This window comes from Emydura macquarii, unplaced genomic scaffold, assembly GCF_026122565.2.
Source record: "Emydura macquarii macquarii isolate MOO-44397 ecotype Brisbane River unplaced genomic scaffold, CSIRO-AGI_Emac_v2 contig_212, whole genome shotgun sequence".
In the NCBI taxonomy this organism is placed as follows: Eukaryota; Metazoa; Chordata; order Testudines; family Chelidae; genus Emydura; species Emydura macquarii.
This window is the reverse complement of record NW_027130349.1, coordinates 12640212-12666960: the sequence shown is the minus strand read 5'-3', so window position 1 is coordinate 12666960 and position 26749 is coordinate 12640212. Positions and strand designations below refer to the sequence as shown.

Genomic DNA, 26749 nt, shown 5'->3' with positions numbered 1-26749 from the left:
AAAATCCTAACTGTTAGAACGTAAAAACCTTCTGCCAATTTATATCAAGAACAAGGCTATTCTATTTAATGTTGGTTAGCTAAACACCACATTGGGTAATTACCGTTAAGAGCTCCTTCTAAAGAACTACAGAGGGGAAGACATCAGTGCACAACAACAGGTTTCATTAATTCCATTAAACCCCAAGAACCATGCAATATATTCTTGAGTGCTATCTGTTGGCACCTAATCTATTAATTATTTACCTATACATGAATGTCTTATTTATAGAGCACTCTTGTAACATTTGCATTTGGCCTACACACTGTAAATTCCCCTTGTGTAATTTCCGTCAGCTTATGATATTCAAATCCTGTCCTAAAGTACTGTGTAGTGTTGCTTTGGACTGTTAAACAGTGGTCATGTTCCTTCCCAGAGGCAGTTGCATTTCCATGTCGGGCAAACTTATCTTTTTACATTCCTTGCCTATTTTACGGGGCTTTTGTGACTCTTTATAAAAGTGCATTGAGATATTAGTTGGAGATGCTATAAAATTGTCATGGAGTCATAGAGTTTTAGGACAGAAGGGAACATCAGATCATCTACTATGACCTCCTGCATATCAAATGCCACCTGCAGACTACACCCAACAGTCAAAATTAGACTATAATATTACAGCCCACAGAAGACTAAACTATCTGCCACAGGCACAGAATAGGAGGAAACAAGGAGCACCAATGTCTGAGGCTCTTGCAATGGCAGGGAAATGATTAAGTGAAATATACCCAATAATCCTTACAATGACCTGTACTGCAGAAGAAAGAGAAAACCCTCTAAGGTCACTGCCAATCTGACGTGGGGAAAAATTCCTTCCCAACCCGACATGTGGTGATTGGTTAGACCCTGAGCATGAGAGGGAGAATACTTGGTGCTCCTTCAGAGTACTAGCCTACCGTGTACAGTAGTGAGCAGATAGCAAGTATGAAAAATCGGGACAGGGTGGGGGGATCATAGGTGCCTATATAAGAAAAAGACCCAAATATCAGTACTATCCCTATGAAATCAGGACATCTGGTCACCCTAGTACAGTGTCCTACCTCTAGCAACACTGATGTTTCAGAGGAAGGCAACAACCCCTCCTCCCCTCAAAAAAAACCCAAAAAAACAAACAAACAAACAAAAAAACAACCTCCTCCAGAATACATTGGGAGGGGGTCCTCTACCTGATCCTAGCAGGTGACCATCCGAAGTCCTAAAGCATGAGCTTTTAGGAACATAAGACATAAACTTGAAGTGAACCCCAGGGCGGCTGAGTCTTGCCCCCCATCATCACAAGTAGCCTGTGATGAGGTGTATCAGCCCCTCCTGCCCGAGATGGAACTCTTAGCTTCCTGATGGGTCAGAAAGGCCCCTCCCCATCATGCCTGCTGCGCACGCCCTGGCAGGAAGTGGTGCTTAAAAGCCCCACAGAGACTTCAGAGCAAGGCAGGACTGTAGAGGAGAGAGACTCATTCCCAGAGCCCGCCAGAAGGGATGCAACCCTGCCATGCCCAGAGGGGCTTCAGGTCTGCTTTACTGCTCAGCACTGCTGTTTGTTGAGCCCTGCCATGCCCAGAGCCATGTCCAGATTGCTTCACAGCTCCTCACTGTTATTTGCTGAGGCCTGCCATGCTCGGGGGCATTTCAGGACTGTCTCCTGCTCAGCCTGGGTGAGTTGTTGGGCCCCATTGCACCCGGGAAGCTCTCGAACAGTTGTGTTATAGGTAGCTGGAGGCCAAGCACAACTGTTCAGGGCCTGCATGGGATGGAAGATGTATCAACACCCCTCTCCCTTCCAGGGGAGCCCTAGGCACTGTCTGTCATGTAGCCCCGTCATACAGTTTCACTGATAAATTTATCCAGCTCTATCTTAAAGCAAAATTGTTTGTCCGCACAACTCCTATCAGGAGCCACTTCCAGACTATCACTCCTCTTATAGCTGGAAACTTTCTTCTAAATTCCAGCCTGAATTCATTAATGTCCAGTTTATATCCATTTGCTTTTGTGCCAACACTGTCATTTAGCTTCAATAGCTCTTCACCCTCCCTGGTGTTTACCCTCTTGATGTGTTTATAGAAGTCATAACAGTCATGTCTCTTCTCAGCCTTCTTTTTTCTAGGCTAAACAAGCTAAGCTCTTCCAGTCATCTCTGCTAAGATAGGCCTTCCATTTCCTGATATATTAGTAGCTCTTCTCTGGATCTGTTCCAGTTTGAATTAATCTTTGAATAGGGATGACCAGAATTGTACACGGTATTCCAAATGAGGTCTGCCATTGTACAGTGCCATGTCTCTGCTGGAAATGCCTCATCTGATACATCCTAAGATGGCATTTGCCTTTTTTGCAGTTGGATCCCATTGGTGCCTCACAGTCCTCTTGTGATTGACCCACACACCCAGGGCTCTCTCCTCTTCTGTCGCTTCCAGCTGATGAGCCCACAGCTTGTAGTAGAAATTCTTATTATTAGACCATAAGGGCATGGCTTTGCACTTTGGACTATTGAATTTCATCCTATTTCTGCCACTCCAGTCTTCAAGGTCATCCAGATCTTCCTGCATAATATTCTGATCCTTCTGTTTATTGGTGATGCCTCCCAATTTTGCATCAGCAGCAAATTTAATTAGTGCACTCCTGCTTTTTGTGCCAAGATAATCAATAAAAATGTCGAATAAGGTTGCTTTCAAGATGATTTTTGAGGAATTCCACTAGTAACCTTCCTCCAGTCCAACAGTGCACTTTTCAGCACAATCTGTTGCCTTCTCCCCTTTAACTAGTTCCTTAACCAACTTACAATGCTTGTATTGATCCCCATTTTCTCTACTTTAACTAATAATTTACCAGTGTTGTGCTGTGTCAAATGCTTTACTGAAGTCTGAGTACATTAGATCTATTCCATTTCCCATATTTAAAAAATGAGGGGTTTTTTTCCTCAAAAAAAGAAATCAGATTACCTTTCTTTGGTAAACCCTTGATCTACCTTGGTAAACCCAATGTATTGGTATTTTTAAATTATATTTGTTCACTGGTTATTCTTGAGTGTATAAAACCCTTGCCCCTGTTGTATTGAATAAATAATTTATCTCAGTTAAATATTATATAATAGACTAAAGCCTTACTATGTTAAAATTAGAGGAGTCAAAACCTCAGATATGAATTTACTAATTTGAATCCCTGGATTCAAACCTGCACCTGAGGTATGGCTCCAAAGGAGATCCAAAACTAAGGTTTTGTTTCTGATTCAAACTCATGCAGTCATCTTTGTGGACAGTCTCTTTCTTCAGTTTGTTTAGTTTAAGTTGAATCAGTTTAAGATAAACTGCAATAAGCCATTCTTTAACCAAAAATAAGAATGTCCACACAAAGGTTTGGAATGGTGTAACTAACTCAATTTAAAACTGATTTATGTTAAACTAGTACAACTCTCCCATGTAAAGAAGGCCCTGGTTGTGAATACTGCCCTCTTTGCTCACCATAGCTAATTAAGAAAATTAATCATTAACCTTTCTGTGTCGGTAATGTTTTTAGAGTGGAAAAACTGTTCTCTTGTTGTGTAAAAGACAAAACTTAAAAGCAATGAAAATGTATCTAGGAATTGGTTAGTAGGTCAATAGTTCTGGCTGTTCCTCATTCTAATCTGTAGTTAGAGGTCAGCAAGCTACAATAACAATGTGCAATTTTAGTAATTAAAAATTATTGTGCAGCTTGCATATATTCAATGTCTTAGATCTCTCGTGTCTCCAAAGAGCAGTGAGATTTTTATTAATCCAAAAGAAAGAATGAGCTATACCTGATTAGTAATTTATCTGCCCATTTTGAAGACAAATTTTGAGTCTCAAGTTCGCTTAATGATAGGAAATACCCTGATCTGGCACTTTTGGCATAAGTCAAGTAGAAATGTTATTACTAGAAATCATTTTTGTGAAGACTGTTTAATCGGCAAAATCATTATAACCTTGATAACATAACAGTACATGTCCTAAATAAAATATTAACTGTAGAATGGTTAGCGGATTAGGGCATAAGATTTAGATCCAGTCCAATCCTATAAGTGTCCTTAAAAAACAAAACTGTCTGAGATACAGGACAGATCAAGACTGATTGATTTATTATTGCGTTTAGAAATTGTATTTTCTCACTTGTTGGAATATCTTATGTTAATGCATTAATAATCTTCTGAAGAGAAGTAATTTTAGTGGAAATCTCACATGCATAAAATAAACCAGGTAGTCGACAGCAGAAAAAACCATTGAGATTATTAAAATTGGGTCCTACTTCCTAGTTTTTTTTTTCTTTTGCTTGATCTATGGAATCTATCATTGTGTACATACTGCATGAAGTTCTAAGTGGTCATTGTGCTCAGCATAGCACTAAGGGCCTTGAAATTATTACAGTACCAGTTTTTTTACAGCAGTAACAATTGAATTTTCATTCACTGTTAAATGAAGTAGAGATGGTGCTTGATTTCTCCCCTAGTACATCACTACTGGAGTGAAATGTGGAACATTTTCATCATGTTCCTTAAACTACATTATCTCTGGGGTCTCATAGAGCTCTGCACATACAGGGTTGCTGCAACTTCACACCACCTGACCAGCAGGGGGAATAAGCCGGAGGTGAGGGAGCTTGAAGCAAATCTGTTCTTGCCCAGGGTTGCATCTAAAGTCCACCTTGAGCCATTTCCCCTTCATTCGGGGTGTGTCTGATTTAATAAAAATCACTCATTGACTAAGGACATATGCAGTGGTGTCTAGTTACTTAGTTCTTTCTGGAAATCCCTTGGTTTGGCTGTTCTAGCCAGATTATCACTATATCTAGATCTATAAAACACAGAATTTAGAAAATGACACGTGCCTAGAAGCAAAACCTCCATCTTGGAAGGATGGAGCAAGTTTGGCTAGATATTTTGCTGAGGCAGGTCCGATGGATTATAACTGGTTTCAGCTGACACTCTCACAAGCAGTAACATTCTATACCTTCAGCCAACTGGTGCTCAGAAAGGCGTGAAATTTTTTCCTTGGAAATGTCAAAGAAATGTGTGATCTTATCCTTACAATTGAATGTCACAATAATCACCATAAACTGGGAGTGAATACATCAAATGATTTTTGGAAAGTAACCTCTTATTTTTTATCAAAATAATTAATAGGAGCAGTAGTTATTTAAACTGAATTCCATTTTACTACAGTATCTCTCATTCATCCTTGGAACTCTCATCTTCATTAGTGGAGCTTTGAGTACATTTGGAGGGCAGTATATGGTACTTAAATCTTCAAGAGGTACAAAATTCTGCTTATATTTTCAAAATCTGGGTCAAAGTTTTACTACCTAGCTTGCTTCTCCCATCAAATTAAGCAGTTTACCTACGAAAGAAAATCCATGTACACCATACAAATATGTTTTAGAATCCATAAAGATGATATAATTTGCCCCCAAACACTTGACATTCTCTGGTGCAAGCCTCTAATTTCATTCCAGCAGGGAAAAGAATATTGTTTAGAGAAATCCACTTTTAACATCTGCTCTCTTTAATATGGTAACCTTTTCCAAATCTACAAAACAGAAACAACTGATTGTGTGCTGGAAACAAAGTATAGATTATGAAAAGAGTATTCGGGTGAGGTTTGGCGATGAAGTGGCCTAGTCACAGGATGTGTTCCATCTAGTGACCTTTTGTAGAATTTTCTTGGGGATTTGAGGAAGAAGCAACCTGTAGAATTTGGGATGTAATCTGAAGTATTACATTTAATACAGTGATTGATTGGCAAGAGATTTTTTATAATGGGCTGGGTAGCCTTATGTATTACTGTTATTGTGATTTTTATATTTTGTGAAGGAATTCAGATTACTAGGTGTTGGGGCTATTATAATATAAATATAGTAAAAACATAATAATTTGGGCAAATAGTTACAATTATGATAGGCACATTGAAATCTATAGATAGATCTGGTTCTGGAATTACCAATAGGAAAGTATTCATATAAAATTTAATAGGCCTGAATCTCATTCACACTGTGGCCACTTTATCATTCTGGCAACATAAAAGGGCCTTAAAGAAAGTATAATGGTAATGCACTGTAAGACCCTTTTACTTTGTCCGAATGACCTAAAGAGGCTTTAGTATAAATGAAAATACTAGATGTATAGAGTTTAAGGCCAGAAGGGACCATTAGATCATCTAGTATGTCCTCCTGTGTATATCTCTGGTCATTAAATTTCACCCAGGTATCCCAGTATGGATCCCAATAACTTGTATTTGACTAAGGCATACCTTCCGGAAAGGATCCGGTCTTGATTTGACGTTATCTCACTGTTCCCAGTGGCTGATGGATACTTACTTTCCATTTACCAGAAAAGGAAACTTCTCTTACTATAATGACAGCATAACAAAACATGGCAAGTAATAGTATTGGAGAAACTGGCACATCAGTTTTGAACACAGCAAAACCTGGCATATTAATATCAACCAGGCTTAATTCATTCATGTTTATAAATTGCTGTGAGATTTTTTGATGGAAGATCCTATGTAAGTTTAATATTTATAAAATCATATTTTATCTATTAAATATATTATCTACATGACTATATGTATGTTTTAATCTAGGAGGAGTGTTAGAGTTAGGTAGGAATTTTTTCATTCTAAAATGCAACATTAGAAAGATTAATATCTAATTGCTTTATACATGAAATGAACATTTCTGTTGCTTTTTAAAATGTATCCAGTTGTTTATGAAAAAAGTGTGTACGCCTACTACCGATCAGAGATGTTGTGGGTAGATCCTTCATTTGTCTGAAGAATCAATAATAGACTGTTTGAGGAAGCCAAAAAGGATGTTGACAGCAATTTGATTTTTGAAGAATGTTCTTGATGTCCGTACTGATTTTGTATGTGCTTGGGAAATTATTTCTCTGTGAGAGCAGGATGGTGTTCTACTTACACTGTATATAGAGTATATTTAATGCTATAGTGAAGTTGTTTACACAAGTCATCTAGATAGGGTACAGAAAATTATTTTAAAATATCCTGTGAATCCTACTATGCTTTCTGATAGTGAAATGGGCTCAAAGGGCCAGATCAACTCTAGGCGATGGAGGGGTTTGTTTGTAATTGAATCCCCATGTATGCACCCATGGGAGCAGTTGTCATCTGAGTGGGGTTCGAATGCTGGGCAGGGTGGCAGTGGCCAGCTGTGATCTTTCTGTGAGAATCCTGCTGGTGAAGGGCAGCTTTAGAATGTGACCAGTAAGACCCAAGAAATGAAACCTTGCATTGCTGACCCAAAGGATGAATTGAGGCTCAAAATTTATTTTGGCACTCTTCCATGCAAATTTGTTTGGAACAGGAGTGCCCAGAGTGTGGCCCAAAACCTAAATGTAGTCCAGCGTGTCAATCCCAAATGGGGCTTTCATCCACCCCCTCCCTGTAATTACACAAGTTTTTAATGGCTGATAAATTCAGACAGCAAGGAGTTGTTGTTCTGCTTCTGAGATAAATGTATGGATAAGGTGCATTCATTTCTGATAAGTAATTTATGTAAACCTATGTGCGGATTAGATGGTCCCTCAGCCGCCTGGCAAGTTTCCAATACACTCGTGGTCCTCTATTTTAAGGTTTAGGGACACCAGGCTAGAATATTATTCAATCCAACTCTGCCGCAGATTCTGTCATTGTCACTTACATGGAACACAACCTTACTCCATCATTGCTCTCAGAGGGACTATTGGTAGAGTAAGGTACTATTCTATGTGGTTTTATCACATTCTCCAATTTCACAAGGTCATTTTGAATTCTAATCCTGTTCTCCAAAGCACTTGCAATCCCTTCCAGCTTGGTGCCATCCTCAAATTTGATCAGCATACTCTCCACTGCATTATCCAAATCATTTATGAAAATGTTGAAAAGTACTGGATTCAGGACACATCTCTCCCTTTTCCCCCCACAGATACGTCATTTCAGTTTGATAGCAAACCTTGGTAACTACTCTTTGAGTAGAGTCTTTCAACCAGTTATGCAGGTGGGAAGGGAAGGGGAGCCTTTATAGAAATTTAATGTAGACCATATTTCTCTAGTTTACTTATGAGAGTGTCATGTGGGACTATATCAAAAGCCTTGTTAAAATCAAGCTATATCACATCTTCTGCTCTTCCCCTCCCCTCCATCCACTAGGTCAGGAATCCTATTGGGTGGGTGGGTAGGTGTGAGAGGGAAGAAAAGACCAGGATTCACCCACATTTAGTATGGAGATGTGCCTTCCTTTAATATCTCCTGCTGTTATGGTAGATTTGCCTCCTCTCTTCCCCAGGAAATGCCTTCTCCTGGCTCATAAATTATTAATATTTTAAATGAATCTTCTGTCTGGCAAGCTTCTCCAAAACTAAATTATGGTACTTTCACATAACACACCACATCGCATTATCCTGTTTATAATAGAGAAGGCACTTAACGTCTGTACAATAACTTTGAAAGATACTAATATGGTTCTGTTGGTAGTTCTTTTATATCTCTACTTCTTGTTGTTTCCTTTTGTTAGCGTCACATGTCTTATTCCTGGAAGTGATGAAACCAAAAACAGTGAGTTTATGACAAATTTTCTCAGCACCTCTGAGGATTTGGCCCAACAGGAGATTTGCCTGAGTAAGGAATTCAGAATTTGGCCCTTAATGAACTCTGGGATGTAGGGAGAATTCTGTGTTTCTCCTGAAGCACAATGAAAAGATTATTGTACTGAATGTGAAAATTCTAATACTAGCAGTAGAGAATCTTGATTTGAGTGAAGTTGTCTTGTGAGAATATTACTTCATTCTGAGAAGGCTGCATTGTGTCTATGTCAGGCTGAAGAAAGTGAACAGATATAATCTGAAAGAAGGGATCACATTAAGGAAAAAATGTTCTCTCTGATCCAAGGCAGTCTGCAGCTCCAATATTCTGTTCAGTTTATATGCTTGGTTTTCTACAGGGAGATTCTGATAGACCAGTAAAAAGGCCAGAGACCACTTGAAAGTGTAATATTGATTATCATACTTGTTGCTTTCTGCAGGCCTGTGCAGCCTAGGCATGACTAAGCCAGGAAGGGAGGGGAGCCTTTTTCTCACCCTTATCTGACTCTGCACTGCGCCTCCCCCCAATTGAAGTCTATGGTGAATGTGCTGGGATCTGTCTTTTAGGAGAAAAGCAAGAAGCTTATCTACGCATGCCTTCTTAGAGATGTTTCAGTGCCTCATGACATACAGGTTGTGCAGGAACACATCTAGTTGATTAGTACTCTGAGGTGACCTCCTGATTAGCTTTTGAAATGGCTTGCCTAGCAAGTTTTTTTTCTGAGGTGGTGGTGTCTACTAACAAAGATGGGGGGAAGGGAAGATATTTGGACACTTCAGTATCTCTTCTTGGACACAGATTTTGGGATCTCCCAATGGCTGCTGGAAGACTGGCCAATCGGAAAGCTGCTGCTGAACCACTTGAAAGCCACCCCAAACTTCGGTAATTAGCGAAAGTTCAGTGTGTTTTACTAACCTGTTGCGGATGTGTGTAAGTGCTTGAGACTAAGTGAAGGATAGCTTTTAAGTGAGAGCACTCTTGTTTTATACTTTTTCTCTCAGGCCATCTATTGGCTGGGCAGACTTGTCTCCATTTGATTTTTTTTTCCTGACACCACCTCTCACAGAGTAAAGTTACCAAGAGCTTTGGGCTGGTAGGACCCCCAAGTAGCAGTCTGACCACTGATAAAAATGGGAGTTCGGCAGCAAAGAAGGACAGGTTGTGACACCAAATCTCACTAGTTTGGATTGCAGAAACACATTACGTACGTACACACACTGTGAGTCAGGCAAGAAGAATGATTTTTGAGGACGTGATTTTAGATTCAAGACCACCGTATTTTATAAAGTCAGTACTAACAGCTCTCACTTAATTTTTGTACTACTTTAATTTTTCAGATGAATTGATATCAGCTGCAAATCTTTTGCCTGAGAATGTCATTGGTTTGTGTTGAAATGCCAAACAATTAGAAAGAAGATGGGGTTTCAAAGGGCTCATATTTAAAACAATCTTTGTTATTCAGGGGAGATAATACTTTCTTTGTCATTAAGGTTGCAGCTAGGCTCTATTATAAGTGGTACTTCTAGCCAAATACAATTTTGGCTAGCAAACTTGCTCTAGCATGAAAATTGCCATATTTAATATTTATTCACTTTTCCTAAATTGTTAATTTCCATTCTTTTTAAATGTTGAGGTTTTTAAAAACTAATTTCCTTGGTGTACAACCTTCTGAAAGTTAACATTTTATCTGTTGTTTTATATCAAAGAATTTAATGGTACTTTAAAGATAGGCACTGTAGTTCCAGTTATGTTTCACATGTCACATATACAATCTTCACAGCATCTGAAATCTATTCTTTACTAGTCTATAACAATTAGTGTTTAATGGTGCTACACATTGTTCTTTATCAGCTCTATCTCATTCCTCAATCATGCTTTTTTTGGTTTTGCATTGCTGTTTGGCACGGATTTACTATTTAGGAAAAATGCCAGATTTTTAGCTCTCAACTCTGAAGTCCTATATTTAGAGTAGATAGAGGAGTGGCAATGCAAGCTTCTCCATACAGCGTTGACTATGTGCTTCAACACTGTATGGAGGGATCATTTCTAGCGCTGAAAGTCTTTGTGCCAATGCAATTTTTGGTCTGTCTTGAGCCAAGCAATGAGAATACTAATCCATGTTGCATGTCATTTTCCAAGCCTTCATTTTTATCTTTTTGCTTTGAAGAAGAGGTATGGAATGCTTGTTTTGACCGGTGCTTGATTTTTAGTTTAACAGTCCCCTCGCTTCCCTATATGACCACAATAATCAAATAATTTTGGGTTTATGACCTGGGTGTTGTACAAGGCAAGAACCAAGCAGAAGACTGACAGCAATAATAACTGGTTACAGGGGACGTGGCCACTGATGGTGTTTCTACCTATGGATAGATGGGGAGGGTACATGTGGCTAGATGGTGATGCGTCAATTATTTCTACAGCAATGTCTTTAATAGTGTCTACCTTTGTTGCCTACAGTGTCTCATGTTGTAGTTTCTTTGATCAGAGAAGATGGTGATGATCCTTTGTTGCCTTTTCTTTATCCATCTTTCATCTATTCCTTTAGTGTAAGAATCCAAAACAAAAATACTAACTTCTCTACCTTAAGCAAAACGAAGAGAATAACTTTAAAAATGCTTTTAGTATACAAATCAAGAATTCTTTTACATTTTGTATACATGAAAGCAGTAGATGGACTCTAAATAAAAAGTGGGAAATGAAGAAAGTTGGCCTTGTGGTTAGGGCAGTGGCTTGGGACTTGGGAGATTTCCTATCTCTGTCCCAGATTCCTCGTGTGACCTGGAACAAGTCTCATAATTTCTTTGTGCTGCAGTTCCCCATCTCTAGGGGGTGATAATCCTTCATTCATCTGGTTGTAGATTTTATCCTTGATAGGGCAGGGCCCTGTTTATTATGGATATGTACAGTGCCTAATAAATTATGTCCTGATCTTGATTGGCAACCTCAAGATGTTACCAAAATATAAATAAAAAGTAAAAACATTAATGAATTAATATCTTATCAATTTGCAAAACAAGGTAGTAAGAAACATAGTATTTAAAAAAATACTCTGCTGTGATGGGGGAAGGAATGAGGATGTCTGTTTGTGTGGGCACTCCTGCTTTCTGGATATAGAAGTCATTTTCTACTACTTATAGCCATTACAAAGACACAAATTCTGTATAACAAATGATAAAAAAGAACATTAGTCTGTATTCCAGAGACTGACCCCAAGATTAGTATCAATAAATAAACCAGGTCTACCCATTAATCTAGTTGTAAGTGCTTTAAAATACTTATTTGCATTTTGTGGTGTCTGTAGTAAATTTTATAGCAGAGGAATGATCATATTAAATCCCTGTGTGCCAGAATTATAAAGGTATGTAGATGCCTAAGGATGCAGATGGATGTCTAGAGAGATTTCCAAAGGTACCTAAGCAGGTTAGGTGCCTAACACCCATTGTAGTCCCCTTTTGTCTGAACTTTATGTAAAAGGAAAAGGGTATCTGGTTTTGGTAGGGTTTTGATTTTTTGGACAGTACAGTATCTCTGCTTCTTGGGCTACTTACTGTAGTTCTTACTCAGACAACATCCCCATTGATTCCACAGTTAGACTTGGTACTTGGGAGAACTTTTCTGAATATTTTTCAAAAGTTTCTTTCCAAACACATGTATTCCATGTTTTTTTAATTTCTTTTATGTGTTGAAAATATATCATCATCAGACCAGCACTGCACATGCTCAAACTGGCTACCTTTATTAATTAGACGCTTAATGGAGCAGTCTGACATCTATCATAAAACCATTAGCAAAGCTACTAGCTTTGAAGTCTCATTGTGCAGTAACATTGACACTATAATAGAATCTTAAAGCTACAGCACACCTGCATATCATTAAATTGGTTTTCACCTCTGGGGTTTTTGCCTATTGGACAAAGCAACCCATGGTTTTGTGACACTACAATGCAATGCATTATTAATAATATTTTGAATTACTTTAAAATCCAAAGCCCCAACTAACATTGTACCCCACCTTGTGCATTCACTACTTGGGCGACATTCAGGAGCACAAAGACTAAATTCTGCCCTCAACCCAGGGAGAAGGTTAAGACTTTGTAGTTCAGAGAGGAAGTCTGTAACAGGGGACATGATAGAGGTGTATAATATAATGAATGATATAGAAAAGGTAAATGAGACACTTCTAATAACCATTTTTTTAATAACCAATAGAACAATAAATGACATCCAAGTGCTAAACTTAAAACCGAAGAAAGGAACCACTTTTTTACATAGTGAATAATTAGTCTGTGGAACCCACTGCCACATGATTATATGGGGATAACAAGAATACTCATAGTGTGAAAGTGTATTACCCACATCATTTTTGTCCTTATGCTCCAGGTCATAAGACAACCATTAATGGCCAGATATTCAAGTGTTCAGTACCCCGAAGCTCCACTTACTTTGATGTCTAAATAGGAGCTGAGCTATTTTCAAAATCTTTTCCTAGCTGCATAGGGTTAAGGATCTCCCCATATAGCTCATTACTGTCAATTACAGGAATCTTTGCATCTTCCTCTGATTGTGCAGCTGTTGAAGACACAGTACTAGAGTAGATGGTTCACTGTTCTGGTCCAGTATAGCATTTCCTATTTCCTGGGGAAAGGAGATTCTTCTTAAGTGATTGCCCACCTGGATTCCACTCTTGGTGCACATATACCCCATGTACCACAAGACTGGATTTTTTTGGCAAGCAGTATCAATTGGGGCCATGCTCCCCATGCTAGGGCATAAAGGGTGGAGTGAGTGTCTTGGTTCCTTTTTACTGCCAGTCGCAATGAGACAGAGCCCCTGCAGTATCTGCTTCCTTCTCTGTGTACTACACTATCGTTAGTTAGCAGTCACATAATTAGTCAATAGGCAATAACTATCTACCTATAAATAAAGAAATAATTATGTAGCTGCTTTTCTTAGTTAAGTTTCAGTTTGATGCTAAAGAACACCTCTCTCCCCTCCGCCCCCCCCCTCCATCCCTCAGCTACACAGTGACCCTTGCAACATGGGAGAAGGTAAATCCGCAGAGTTCAAAATTTGCTCCTCATATGAATCTTTGATGCCGATTAACAACCAGCACATTGGGTGTTTGCATAAGATTTCGGTCTGCCAAAAATGGCCTTCATGTTAGCATCAGAATGTGCTATGCAGTCACTTCATGTAGCTTGGTGACTAAGATGTGAGAAACGCAGACTCCCATGTAAGAAGTTCAGCAGTAAATTTTGGAATTGTTTGCATAATACTTGTTTATGTTGTTAAATTGAACAGAGAAGGTCAGATCTTCAGCTGCTGTAAATTGGCATAGTTTCATTTTCTTCAGTGGTGCTGAGCTTTTTTTAAAAAAAAATTGTATCTATTAAAACACAGATTAATAATTCCAGATGTTTCACTGCAGAGTTACTAATTTCCCAACCATTGCCTTTTGTTTTCTATTTACAACGTTCAGATTTATAGACTGGAAGTATGGGAGGTTTTCTGTTGAAAAATTTGATTACAATCTATATAATCAGTAAGTGTTCACGATATGTAGAAAACTGGTTGATATTATGCTTCATTCACTTCTCATGATCAGGGAAGTGACACTTGGTTGTATGAGTCACAACCACCCCTAAATTAGTGAAAATTGTCAGTCATCTCTCCAAATAATTTTGGATATTAGGCAATAACCTGATGTAGGTTTTATGCCTTTTAAGAATATTTCAAATTCCAGAATGTTTCCCTTCTCCTTCATTTGGTAACCTGTAATTTCCAGGTGTAAAAAGGATCCCTTTAATAAGCACTTCCATTTCTATTGTTTAGTCCAGACATGCGCTCATGCACTTTCACTTTTTTCTCTTAAATGCTACATTTTTTATAACATTTCAGATCTACTGATTTTTTTTTGTTTGTTCACAGTACTTAATTCACCTGCTTAATTCACCTTAATGCAGTTCAGAGTTCTCAGCTGGTTTTGCTTGCTAGCCTTTTCTAGTTTCTTTGTTCTGTACTCACAGGTGTGTGCATGCGCCTTTCTTTCATTCTTACATTCCTGAGCCTGAAATGTAATTCTGCAATGTACATGTGGTTTTCCTTTGACCTTTTTACTTCTTGGTTCTACTGCTGATATTTCAAACTGTAAACATCGTAAAATCAGTAACAGTGGCACATGCTCCTATTTAGACTTCATATGCTCTCTCCGATATATGGAGGTCTGTTTACATTGTTGCTGAAGGCTGAGCTAGATAGAAGTCTGCTCTCTTATGCCTTTATAGGCTAATAGAGTTGGAATCCTTTTTAAATCTATCAAATCCCTACAGTCATGTATGGAGACTGACCAGCAATGATAGCGGAAATTGCACTTCAGTGACCAATTCATGGTATCTACAATCATCCGCTCAAGAGGTACACATGCACACAGAGGTTAATTTGCAATCCTCCTTTTGCTAAGAAATTAACATGTTCTTTAAGATACCAGGATGATTAAAAAAAATTATACCTCAGTTTAATAGTCAAATGCTCCATCAAGAGAAGTAATCAGATCTGTGTTTTAAGCAAACAGCTGCGTCATATAATCAAATATACAAATCTCAGTAAAACATTTCCTGCTTTGTCCACTGGTTGGGAACAGTTACCTATCTAGCAATGAAGAGGTTTCACTAAATCTGTCTTCAGCTGGATACATTTTAACCTTGATTATGATAATTAGCTGTTAGCTGGTTTGTTCAAAGGGCCACGGGTGGCCCTGCTAAATCAGGCACAAAGAAAGAGAAAGCAACAGATGTTTTAGACCTTCACTAGTAAGGACTTTAAACACCTCTGATAGCATCCATGACCCAGGGTCATTTGTGGAACTCATCCATGTTAGCTTTTGTGGTTTCCTGGAGTTTCATGAATATTTCTTCTGGGTGTATGGGCAATGTTATGGATGTGTCCTGCTAAACAGAGGTTATGGTATAAATCCTGACCTTGGAGGAGCATGCACATAGCTCATGTTGGTGTCTCTGGGAATTTGCAAACCACAAAGAGAAGAAGGTGACTTAAAGCTGGTAATTCAGTTAAGGCCGAGCTGTGTTACAACTGGTCATGTGTCACATAGTATCATTTCTGTTCCCTGACAGGACCAGTGTAACAGTGTAAGCAGGAACAGAGCTTAAAGAATCCTTGGGGCTCTGAATCTCTAAGGGATACAGAGCAGTTTAGGGAAAAGGTAATGGGTAAATATGAGCAGAGAACTTTAGAAAATACTAAATATTTTCCTTTCTTGGCCTTGCAGGCCTTTCTTCAGACATCATTTGTAGAAGAATTAAGCCAGTGTAAGCTTGGAAAATAGTTTACATATGTATATTTTTTTCTCCTCAAGTGCACACAAAGTAAATTATGTATGTAGATAGTTCTAGTTACAAAAGTCATGATCTGGCTAATTGCCTCTTTGTCACGGCTTTTCTGTGAATGGCACCTACTCCCACTTAGACTTTGTATGCTCTCTCTGTACAGGGTTTAAATAGGGCTTAAGGAACCTAATCCCTCTGTTGTGTCAAGCATTTTCCAAAACATACCCCTCCTACTGCAAATACTCATGCATGTGAGTTGAAAATTACTCTCTACTAACACTTGTGCCTAAGAGCTTTTGTACAATAAACTTGCTCCCTTGAATGTTCATAAAAGGTTAATATAACATGGCTGTACCGGATTCATGGCTGATCAATGACTTGGGCTACTAGGTGCTCTGATAACACAAATAATAATTAAGAACATTTATCTGAACAAATAGTCTCATATTTTTTACGGTTTTTATCCTGCTGTCATCACAGGTAAGGTCAAGATTGTATATTTTAAAGGGGCTCATTGGAGCACCAATGAGATGCTTCATTTAGAGCATGTAACAGATCTCTCATTTGTCAGTACACTATGCAGAATTCTCTAAATAATCACAGTAATCTTGAGAGTTACATAAAAAAAATGTAAATTAAATTCAGAGAGAGGTTCCTTTAGGTACAAGACACATACTAAATCTATGCCAGATATTAATCAGTCAAACATAAGAGATTACTGTACTATAATAATTATTATCAATGTACTTTGATCCAGGACAGCCTTCACTGTATTGACTTAAATATATGGAATCGTATGTTTACGGAGTGTCCTCAACAATTTTATTATAAAATGGCTTGGAACTGCTAATATTAAGTGCTTATGCAGAAACGTATTCACGTGACCAGATAGGGCAATAGGCTGTAAATAAAATACTTCATGCTAGATAGAATTTTTTTAATGCTTTTTAAAATAAAATTTATTAACTGTTTTCCAAAAATTCATTGCACTTGTCTGGAAAGAATGAGTGCATGAGGCACCCAGTCTACAACTCCCATGAGGCACCGTAGCCTGATGCAGTTTAACACTTTACTGACTTGAAATGGAACAGTTCAGTTCAAAAAATCCAAATGTTTCAGCTCAGGTTGAATCACCCCCCAAACTCAATATTTTGTTTGGAGTTTCCTGATGGAAAATTAAAAAAAAAAAACCAACTTCAAAATTTTGTTTTTGTGAAAACTGCATTTTTAAATAAAAAACCATTTAAATTGAAAATTCATTGTCATCTGTACATTAATCTGTTAGCTATGAAGAAATATGCACATTTAATTGTAAACATGGACCACAATCACAAGTTTGCTTTTGTTCTTATTATAATGGATTGTTGGCTCATTCGTTCAACAGAAAAAGACAAGTGAAAAACAAAGACGAATCTGATTCAAGTGAAGGACCGCTGCCACACACATCGGTATATGTGCTTGTGTGGCAGGAGTGGGGGCATAAACTACTACAGACACAAAGAAGGGGGGGCGCGATCAGATAAGTTTGAGAAGCACTGATCTAGGTTGTTCTGCTGGTTCCGTGTATGCCACTGACCGCCTGAGTTTCGCATCATTATGTTGGAGTCTTGTGAGAGATTTCAGTGTTTTGGCATTTTTGTCATAGTGGGATTTCTGCCTTTTTCTTCCATCCATCCAGCTTTGTTTTATTTTGCTATGATTTGCAACTCTGGGCATTAGAAGTGTCTCCTTCACAGGTATTTACTGTGCCTTCACAGGTGTTTGAGCCTTCTGTTAATTAATATCTGAGCCCATGATTGCAAAGGTGTGTTTTGGTTGTTTAGCAAACTGAGGTAAGGGTCTTGACCATCTTTATTTCCCTTGGTAAATATTTGCTAGGCTATTAGTACATATTTTTCAGCTTGTCCATTGGACTGTAGGTAATATGCACTGCTAGTTGTATGTATGAAACTCCAAATCATGCAAATCTTTGGAATTTTTCTAATGTGTATTGTGATCCATTATTCAAAATGAGCTAATCATAAATACCATGTCTGGTGAATACTGTCTTGCTGTGCTTCACTACAATGTTGACCAGCACGTTCCTTAGTTGAGTTACTTAGAAAAAAACTGTGATAATCAACTATCATCAGGTAATTTCTTCTTTTTTCTAATAGATCAGTTGTCAATTATTGCCAAGCTCTGCTAGGTTCATCAGGAATTGTCATTGGTTCCTTGAAGTTCCTTGAAGTTCTGACTTTGCACACATGCAACAATCTCTGATAGTTTCTTTTATGTGTGCATTCATGTGGGACCAATGGAGTGTCTCTTGACTCTCTTTTGCATAGTGACACTCCGAGGTGTTGCTTCCTGAATCTTTTTCAGAATTTCCAGGTGCATTTTCTTTGGAATTGTTTTCTCCCCTTTGAGCACTTGTTCTATTCTCCACAGTCAGCTCTGGTTTTTCATTCTAAAAGTTTCTGATAGCCAAACTGTTTTAGTGGAGGTCATCCTGAGTTTCCTTTAAAAGGTTTATTGCATCATCACTCTGTTTCTCTATTTTTGATAGCTTATATGTAGACACTGATAAGTGTTGTGGTATTATGTGCACCTGTTCTTCCAAGTCTTTTCCCTTATCTGCGTCTTTTCCTTCTATGAAATTGTGAGAGAGAAGATCTACTACAGGCATTTCTTTTCAGGGTTGATATTTCACTTTCAAGTTGTATCTTTGTAGCTTTAAGACCATGCACTGAAGTTCTTGGTGGTGCAGAAACTAGAAGTTTGTCAAGAGTCTTTTCCAGGGGTTTGTGATCTGTTTCAACTGTTGCTGTATGGCTGTAAAGGTACCGATGAACTTTCTGACATCCAACAAAGGTGGAACACAATTATTTTTCTATATGAGCATAATTTTGCATCATTGGTGTCAGCGCTTTTGATGCATATGTCACTGGAGCTCCTTCTTCCAACAGTGTTGCTCCAGCAGTTGCTTGCAAAACATCTGCTTGTAGTGTTATTTCCTTGTTTTCCTTGTAATGTTTTTGTTTTCTTTAGAGGATGATGACATCCTTCATGTTTTGGAAGGTCTTGTCCAGATTTGTATTCCAGTACCACTCACTGTATTTTTTTCCCCAGTTTCTCCTTAGGTGCTGTGATTTCTGCTAATCTCACTATGAATCTTGATAGGAAGGTCACCATCCTTAGGATGGTTTCCTGTTTCTTTTGGGAGGTAGGTGCTTTCAACGGTGTTATCATTTTCACTTTATTTGGTTCAGGTCTGATGCCTCTTTTTTCTAAGATGTGACTGAAGTAATTTACTTGAACTACACTGATTTGCACTTTGCTGTGATTCAGTTTTAGGTTGCACTCCCTGCATCTTGTAAGTTAGTGCTATTAGGTTTTACTGTGCTCCCCTCTTGTGCTGCCATGTACTAGAATGTCATCAATTATGATGTCAACTCCTCTCAGTCCTTCTAGTATTTTGTGCATCTTTCCCTGGAATGTCTGTTGTGTAGATGATATAACAAGGACATTCCTTTCTAGCATCATCTTTCAAGCTGTGTGTTGAAACTTACTGCACACTGTCCAGTTTGATCTGCCAGTATCTGGACTGGGCATCAAGAACACTGAATACGCTTGCTGCAGATAGTTTGTGAGTGATGCTGTCTGAGATAGGTAGGCCATAGTGTCACCGGTCACACGTTATTAGTTTAAGTCTTGAGGGTCTCTTCATATCTGAATTGCACCACTGTTGTTTTTTTTCTTCGTTGCAGCTATTGAATTAACCCATTCCAACAGTTCTTCCACCTTTTCAGTTATACCCAATTGTTCCATAGGCTGGAGTTCCTTCTTAACTTTGCACCATGTGGTCAATGTCAGTTCCAATACAGGTTTTGCTGCCATATTTATTACATAGAACTGTAGACTAACATTTTTCCTTGTACCTACATTTGACATTGGATTTCTGTAATATGTGGAGAGGGTGACCTCCATATCCTACTACTCTCACTGATACAGAGGATGTTAGTGTCATGGTGTGGGCTAGATTTTTCCTATATTCTGCCTCAGAGATGAAGTTTACTTGTTCCCCAATGTCAATTTTTAATTTCATGGGTATTTCTTCTGGACCCATTAAAATAGTTGCACATGCTTCCAACTATCCTTTTCCTTATTCTGTATTGTAGCCAAAAATAACACTGTGTGTCCTTGTTGTGAAACTCATCTCCTTGGGGGTGTTCTCTAATTGCGCACACTGCACTTTTCTGTTTGTCTTTGTGGCATGTTTGTGCAAAATGGTTTGCTTTGTGGCACTTCATGCATATCTTCCCTAATGTGAAGTTTTCCTCATGCTTTGAATGACGCAGTCCACATCTCTTGCAATCCTACAGTGTCTGTACCTTTGCTACATGTTTTCTTAAGGGGACAGTGGACTAGTTATCTAACTGCATATGAATACAATATAGTCAATAAAGCATGAATATTTGCCATTTTCACTTGTCCAGCAAAACAGCAGTTTTGGCAGCAATAATATCTGCTAGTCAGAGCAACTTTCAGACCTCATTCCAAGTTTTCTGACCAAAGTAGTTTCTCATTTCCATCTTACTCAGATGGGTCACATCCCTGTTTTCTTCCCTGAGACACACACTAATAAAGGGGAAGAAGGCTACACTGTACATGCATAGGGTCCTGGCATCCTATCTAGACAGGACTACACCATTTAGTGCATCTGATAGGTTATTTGTAGCTTATGCAGAAAGGTGACAGGTCAACACATTTAGACCCAAAGGCTTTCTAATTGGATCAATAGTTGCATTGGGCTATGGTATGAATTAGCTAATGTAGACTCCCCAGAAAGAGTCACAGCACACACCATCGGTATCTTTTTTGAGACGTGTGCCCATAGTAGAAGTATGTTGGGCAGCTCCATGGAGTCAATACATAGGTTTACATGGAATTAATCCATCGTGGAAGCACTTGACTAGGTTTGCCTCTGCAACACTCACCCTTGTGGCCCATCAGACCATGGGTCTCGGCTGTTAGGTCACTGCCTGTTCTGAGGTCTGAGATCGTGGTGCTTTAGCATCCAAGATATTAAGATTTCAAAGAAATCGGGAACAAAACCCACAACTCTAAACCTTCAGTGGGACCCATGTTTCTATCCAGGGCTTGTCACCAAACAGTCTGTACTTCAGTCAGTCCAACCTCCCTTCTAGCAGGGGGTTTGTCCAACAGGTGAGCTACCTCATTCTCTGGGCTACAACCAGAGTTCTCTTACATCAAGAGAAGCGGAGCTCTGCTCTCCTTCCTGGGCAACCCCAAACTGGCCAAGGTCTCCTCCTTTTAGCTCCACTTTCCATGCCTGACATCTGCTGCAGGTGTAGTGGGGTGGGGCCAGCTGCATCCACAGGCTCTCCTATTAACCCTCCTGTTGTCAGTGTGGGGACCTATCGGCTTAATCACAAAGCATGAGAGTCTGATGCTTATTTTGGCAGGACTGTCTTCCAGTCATGATTTAGTTAGACTCCTAGCACGCACCTCCATTGAATTTGTTCTTTATTTGTGAGTCACCATCAGTTGAATATGTATGGGCAAGCACTTGTAGAAGAAGAAACTGTTATTTATCTCCCAGTTACAGTGGTTCTTTGAGATGTTATGCATATATACCACCTGTCCTTCCTTGCTACTATGGAGTCTTATAACACCTGCATTCTATGTTGGTGAAGGAAGCGAGGAGCAGTTGGAGTCACCCTGCCCTTTATGCCCTTTGGCGGTATAAAAACACTCAGAGCACAGTTGCAGCCCCCAGTGGACCCTGTTGGCCAAAATAATCTGAACTGGAGTACACTGAAGGGTGCATGTGAAACATGGACAAGACACCTTGAAAGACCACAGATATTGTTACCATTTTATCTAGGGGTTGTACATCGGAAAATTCAAATTCTTGTAACTAAATATCTTGGCACAAAACTGTACAATATTTGTATATACTAGTGGATAAAATAGTATTTAGTTCCTGTATTGATTTGGTAAATCTCACCTGTAAAATTGAAAGGTGACAAGTAGCTGTTTAACGCTACAAAGATCTTCAATGATCCCCTGGAAAAATAATGAATGGTTAAGTTCTGAGTCTTGTTTGACAAAATATTTTGTTAACAAAATGAGTAACTTGCCTCTGTAAACTTGCCAGTCAAAGATTATAACTGGCTTGAAGGATGATATTGTCTATTGATGCAGAGAATACAGCTCAGTTCTAACAGCATTCTGGGCATGAAAACTTCTAGAAAAAACAGGAAGTCTTGCAAGAAGCTAGAGTAAGTAGGCATTTATTTTTCTATGTAGGTCTTTTTCTGTTTTCATTTCTAAATCAGGTTACTCTAAATGATGCAACACTTTTGACTGTCAGGTTTACCCAAGTCCATTCTGCATTCCTGTAAACATAATCATATATGTCTCAATTAACATTTTATTCATTTTTATGTGTGCTGAAATTCAATAGTATCCTAATTTAAAAAAAAAAAAAAAAAAAGAAAAAAAGAGAGAGGGAGAGCAAATACAAGCAGGTTACATAGACATAAACAATAGTGAGTTTGTTTACAGAAGGTAAAGTTCAATTTATTGATAAGCATGTTTTTAATGATGTGTGAGCTATTACAAATTTCTTGTGTTTTTTCTGGTGTTCAGAATGAGTGCTACTCAAGATAGACAGCATTTTATTATAATGTAATATTTTGTTTAAAGTTTGATCAAAATGGGATTTATATATTGTTTTAACATACCTTCTGTTAACATTTTTCTTTTATAGTAAGGCACAGTAATAATCAGTATTCTTGATTGGGCCCTTAGCTCACACTAGAGATGGGAATGAACCAGAAAATTGGATCTAAATCCCTCAGACTTGGTGGAAATTTGGAGGGGAAGCACAGGATCTGAAAACCTTTGTAGTATTTGGGAAATGAGGATCTCCATTTGACCTTTACTTCTTGGATCCCTCTCTCTCCAAAACAGAACCTTGAAGCTATTGGATGTAGATGCAGATATGGCATGGACAATGGCGTTAATTAATTCTCATTCATTTCTTGTGTCTCTGCCAATAGACCCAGCAAGTTAGCCAGTTGGTTTTTCTTGTGAAGCTTAGAGCTGTCATCTATCTTGGCTATACTGGAACCAAATTCCTTGGGTAGAAGGTAGTGTAGAAGAAGTATTCTTAAAATACATATCAAATTTATTTTAATACAGTATTAATCTTTATCTAAATGTAGGTAGGCTGCAAAGTAATGGAATGCTTGCAATCTAGTAGAACAACTCTGCTGTTTGCAAGAAAGGAAGAAGGTAATTTTTTTTCATGGGTGGGAGGGGAAACAGAAACAAAAACACTTGTTTTAAAAAAAAATTAAAATCATGTCCCTGGCCAGCTACAGGATGATTTAAGTATTTTGTTTGCATAGGTCCTATTAGGAAGCATATATAAGGCTCAGTGAATGGAAGTAATTTTTTTCAGGTTTTGTGCCAATTTATAATTATTCTACTCTGTGGATTAATGGTTTGCCATTGTATAAATATACAATATAGTAAGCAGGCCACTTGCAAATTTCATTCTAAATAAAATCCTTTCAAATGTTGCATACCCCTTTTCTCTATTCATAGCCTTTGCCTTGTTGTATTCCATCACTCTATAGATGACCAAGACTGTATTAGAGCTGTTAACACAATCTTTGTATTTCTGTTTATTGAAAACATATCAAATGCTGCACAAATTACAACCTGGTAAAACAATCTCCGCAGAACATGGAAAACATTGAAAGAGACATAAATATCAAACCATCCAAGAGTCTCTGTTCCTAAATGTTCCCAATGAGTTTTTCAAAACTATCCTGTACATCGTTGTCACTTTACTTAGTAGTTATCTCTGTTGTGGAATGCAGGAGATGTTTAATGTTTAAATTATTGCAAGAGAGCTCTGTATCTGTGTATGCTTAATATACTTAATAGATAAGCAATGGGGAAAACAACCATTCCCAGAAGCCTGCTAAATTCTAGAGTCCTAAAATCTTGGAGCAATTTACTAACATAGCGCCTAGACATTTTGGTGTAAATTTCTAAGGATGTGGACCAAGATTTAGTCCCACTGACACCAGTGGGAATTGCACACCACTTTAGAAAGGAACCCATTTTTCTTACACCTGGTCTACACTTACCTGGAGATTAGGTGGCAGTCGACGGGAGTAACGCAAACTATGCAGAGCAGCTTGCGTAACTCCCATCGACTGCTGTGCTTCCCTTCTGCGCGGTGTCTTCACTGCACTGCGCTGACGGGAACTGTGTTCTCGTCGACACAGCGCTATACTGCTTGAGGGGGTGGTTTTACTCAGTCGACTTCCTGATCGATTGAGCGGGTCTACACTTCCCGCTCAATCAATCCAGAAAGATCGATCTGGTGGCGGCGACTTTGCCGCCGTCAGTATATACATACCCACAGTCTCTGCAGCCATTTCTGAGCCAAATTCTGCCCTCACTTTTTTAGCTGTATCTCTACTGAAACCTATGGAACTATAATGGTTTAAATGAGATAAAAATCTAGCTCTTACTAAAGCTACAAATCTGTATAATTTGTTTGATTTTACTTTTGGAAATATTTCAGGATTGCCTTATATTTGTTTAGTTCATGGTGGTTAGTAGATTCTTATTTCAGTCCACTGTTGGCTGTGTTTTGATGCTGCTTCCTCTATAAACCAGTGTTTGCAGGTCACTAAAAAAATCTAGTAACCAGTATTCTATTTAATTCTCAAAATGGACTCTGGACTTATTGTCTCTCTAAACTATCATTGTGCCTTTCTTTGGTGTTTATACCTTTTTTATGGGGGATGTATTTTAAGGTTAACTGAGCTTTTATACAGAACAATTGTGGATTAATTAAATAATTAAACTGCACTTACATTTAGGGATTGTCTTTGTAACTCTGGGGTTAATTATGGATAAGTGAAACATTGTATAAGGACAAGAAAAATCTTCCCTAGCTGATTTAAAAATGCTCTGTTTTACCTCAGAATTTCAACATCATCTGTCTCCTTTTGTAGCAGTTAAGTTCTACACATATGCAATTAATTTGTGATGTTTTTTAGTTCTAAGTTTTACGTTAGAAAGAAAAATATATTTTTAAACACAGTAAAACTGGTTTATCCAACCCCCTCAAAACTGAAATTAATTCCTTATTCAAATCTGTCATTTGCACATGGGCATAATTAGTTTATTCAGTAACCCCCAATTACCAGAAGCCCTGTTTCTCCAAAAGTTGTTGATCTCTCTCAAACTTTTTGAGTAAATGGGATAATAGTCATTATTACTTTTGGAAGACTCATAGGGCTGGATTCCTATACATGTCACATTTTTGCTGGGCACAACTCAGAAGGGGCTGCAAGGGTGGTGGCTGCTGCTCCCTGATTCCAATGTTGGTTCTGTTCCAGCCCTGGCAGAGATTAGAGCAGCCTCTGGGGGTTCCCAGAGGTAAAAGACCTGACATTTTGGTGTTAGGCCTTTGGCTCATCTGATCGGATGAGACCTAGTGGCCTTCACAGGCTGAGATCAGACCTTGTGGCCCTCATGGGTGAGGTCCCCACCCTGCTGTACCCTCTGTCTTCCTCCTGGGGGGAGGATGCTAGGACTCAGAGATGAGTCCTGGAGGGTAGGCTGATGAGAGCCTACCCTGTGTTATGGGATATATGGTAAGGTCCCCTGTAACTCCTGCACTGGAACTAATTAAATGCCTGGTATAGGAGAGTATGGGTGATGGGCAAGTAGCACGCTTCTCCCCTGTAAAAGTTTAATAGAAGTTGCAGCAGAGCTTAGAGTTGAAATAGATAATCTGGACAAAGGGTGAGAAAGAAAAGAGAGGTACAGAGATGTGAAGTGTCTTGCTGAAGGTCAGACAGCAAGTCAGTGGCAGAACTGGGAATGGAATCCAGGTCTTCTGAATCTTAGTGCTGCCTTATATATCTCTATCCTAGTGCCTTTGTATCTTTGTCTGGAGTGTAAATGGTTACGTGGTCCTGGTCAAATTTCAAAAGGGCTTTTCTCAAAGATACCTGTAGTGCACCACACCCCCTATTTTTGGTCTGCTCCTGTCTCCATGGTTGTTGGAAAAATTCCCTTCCATGAGCCATTGGACACTTGACGTAGAATGTCTCATTTCATCACTTATCTGGGAGTTATGGGGAATTAGAGGAATCTCTGTTCCCATCAGTTCTGCTACAGGTCTTCTATATTACTTCGGCCTAGATCTCAATGCCTCTCTTTCTTGATTTGTAAAATGTGGCTTATAATACTCACCCGCTTCATAGTTGATCTGAGAGTATATTTATGTAAGCTTGAGTGGAAGGTACCATGGAAATGCAACTTATTTATTTATTTCATTATAAGTCAGGTAGATGAATGGATAGTTCTTGCCCATTTTTAGTAGCAATACCTTTTAGATTTTAAAAAAAATATTGTTTTCCAAAGAAATATTAGTGATTTACAAAAACCCTTCTCTTCTGTTCCTAACTGACACTTTTCTTTCAATTTTCATTATTGATGGGAAAGGCAGGACACTGCTAGGGGAGATATGATGACATTTTCAAAATCTCTTCCAAATATTTTGTATTTGTTGTCTGCTGTGGATGTCCATCAAGTCATAGAGAATGAACAACTAAGTGTTTGTGGGAAAGTCTTCTCCTAGTATGTGTCTCCAAAAAGCTTAGAATGACCAGATAGCAAGTGTGAAAAATCAGGATGGCATGGGATGTAATGGGCATCTATGTAAGAATAAGCCCCAAATATCAGG

The 26749-nt window shown here is 38.6% G+C and overlaps 1 protein-coding gene across 1 annotated transcript in view; it reads left to right on the top strand.

The window, feature by feature from the left end:
* Window positions 1-26749, top strand: part of PIEZO2 (piezo type mechanosensitive ion channel component 2) — a 427523-nt gene that overhangs the window by 125158 nt on the left and 275616 nt on the right. The gene's annotated exons all lie outside the window — the stretch shown is intronic.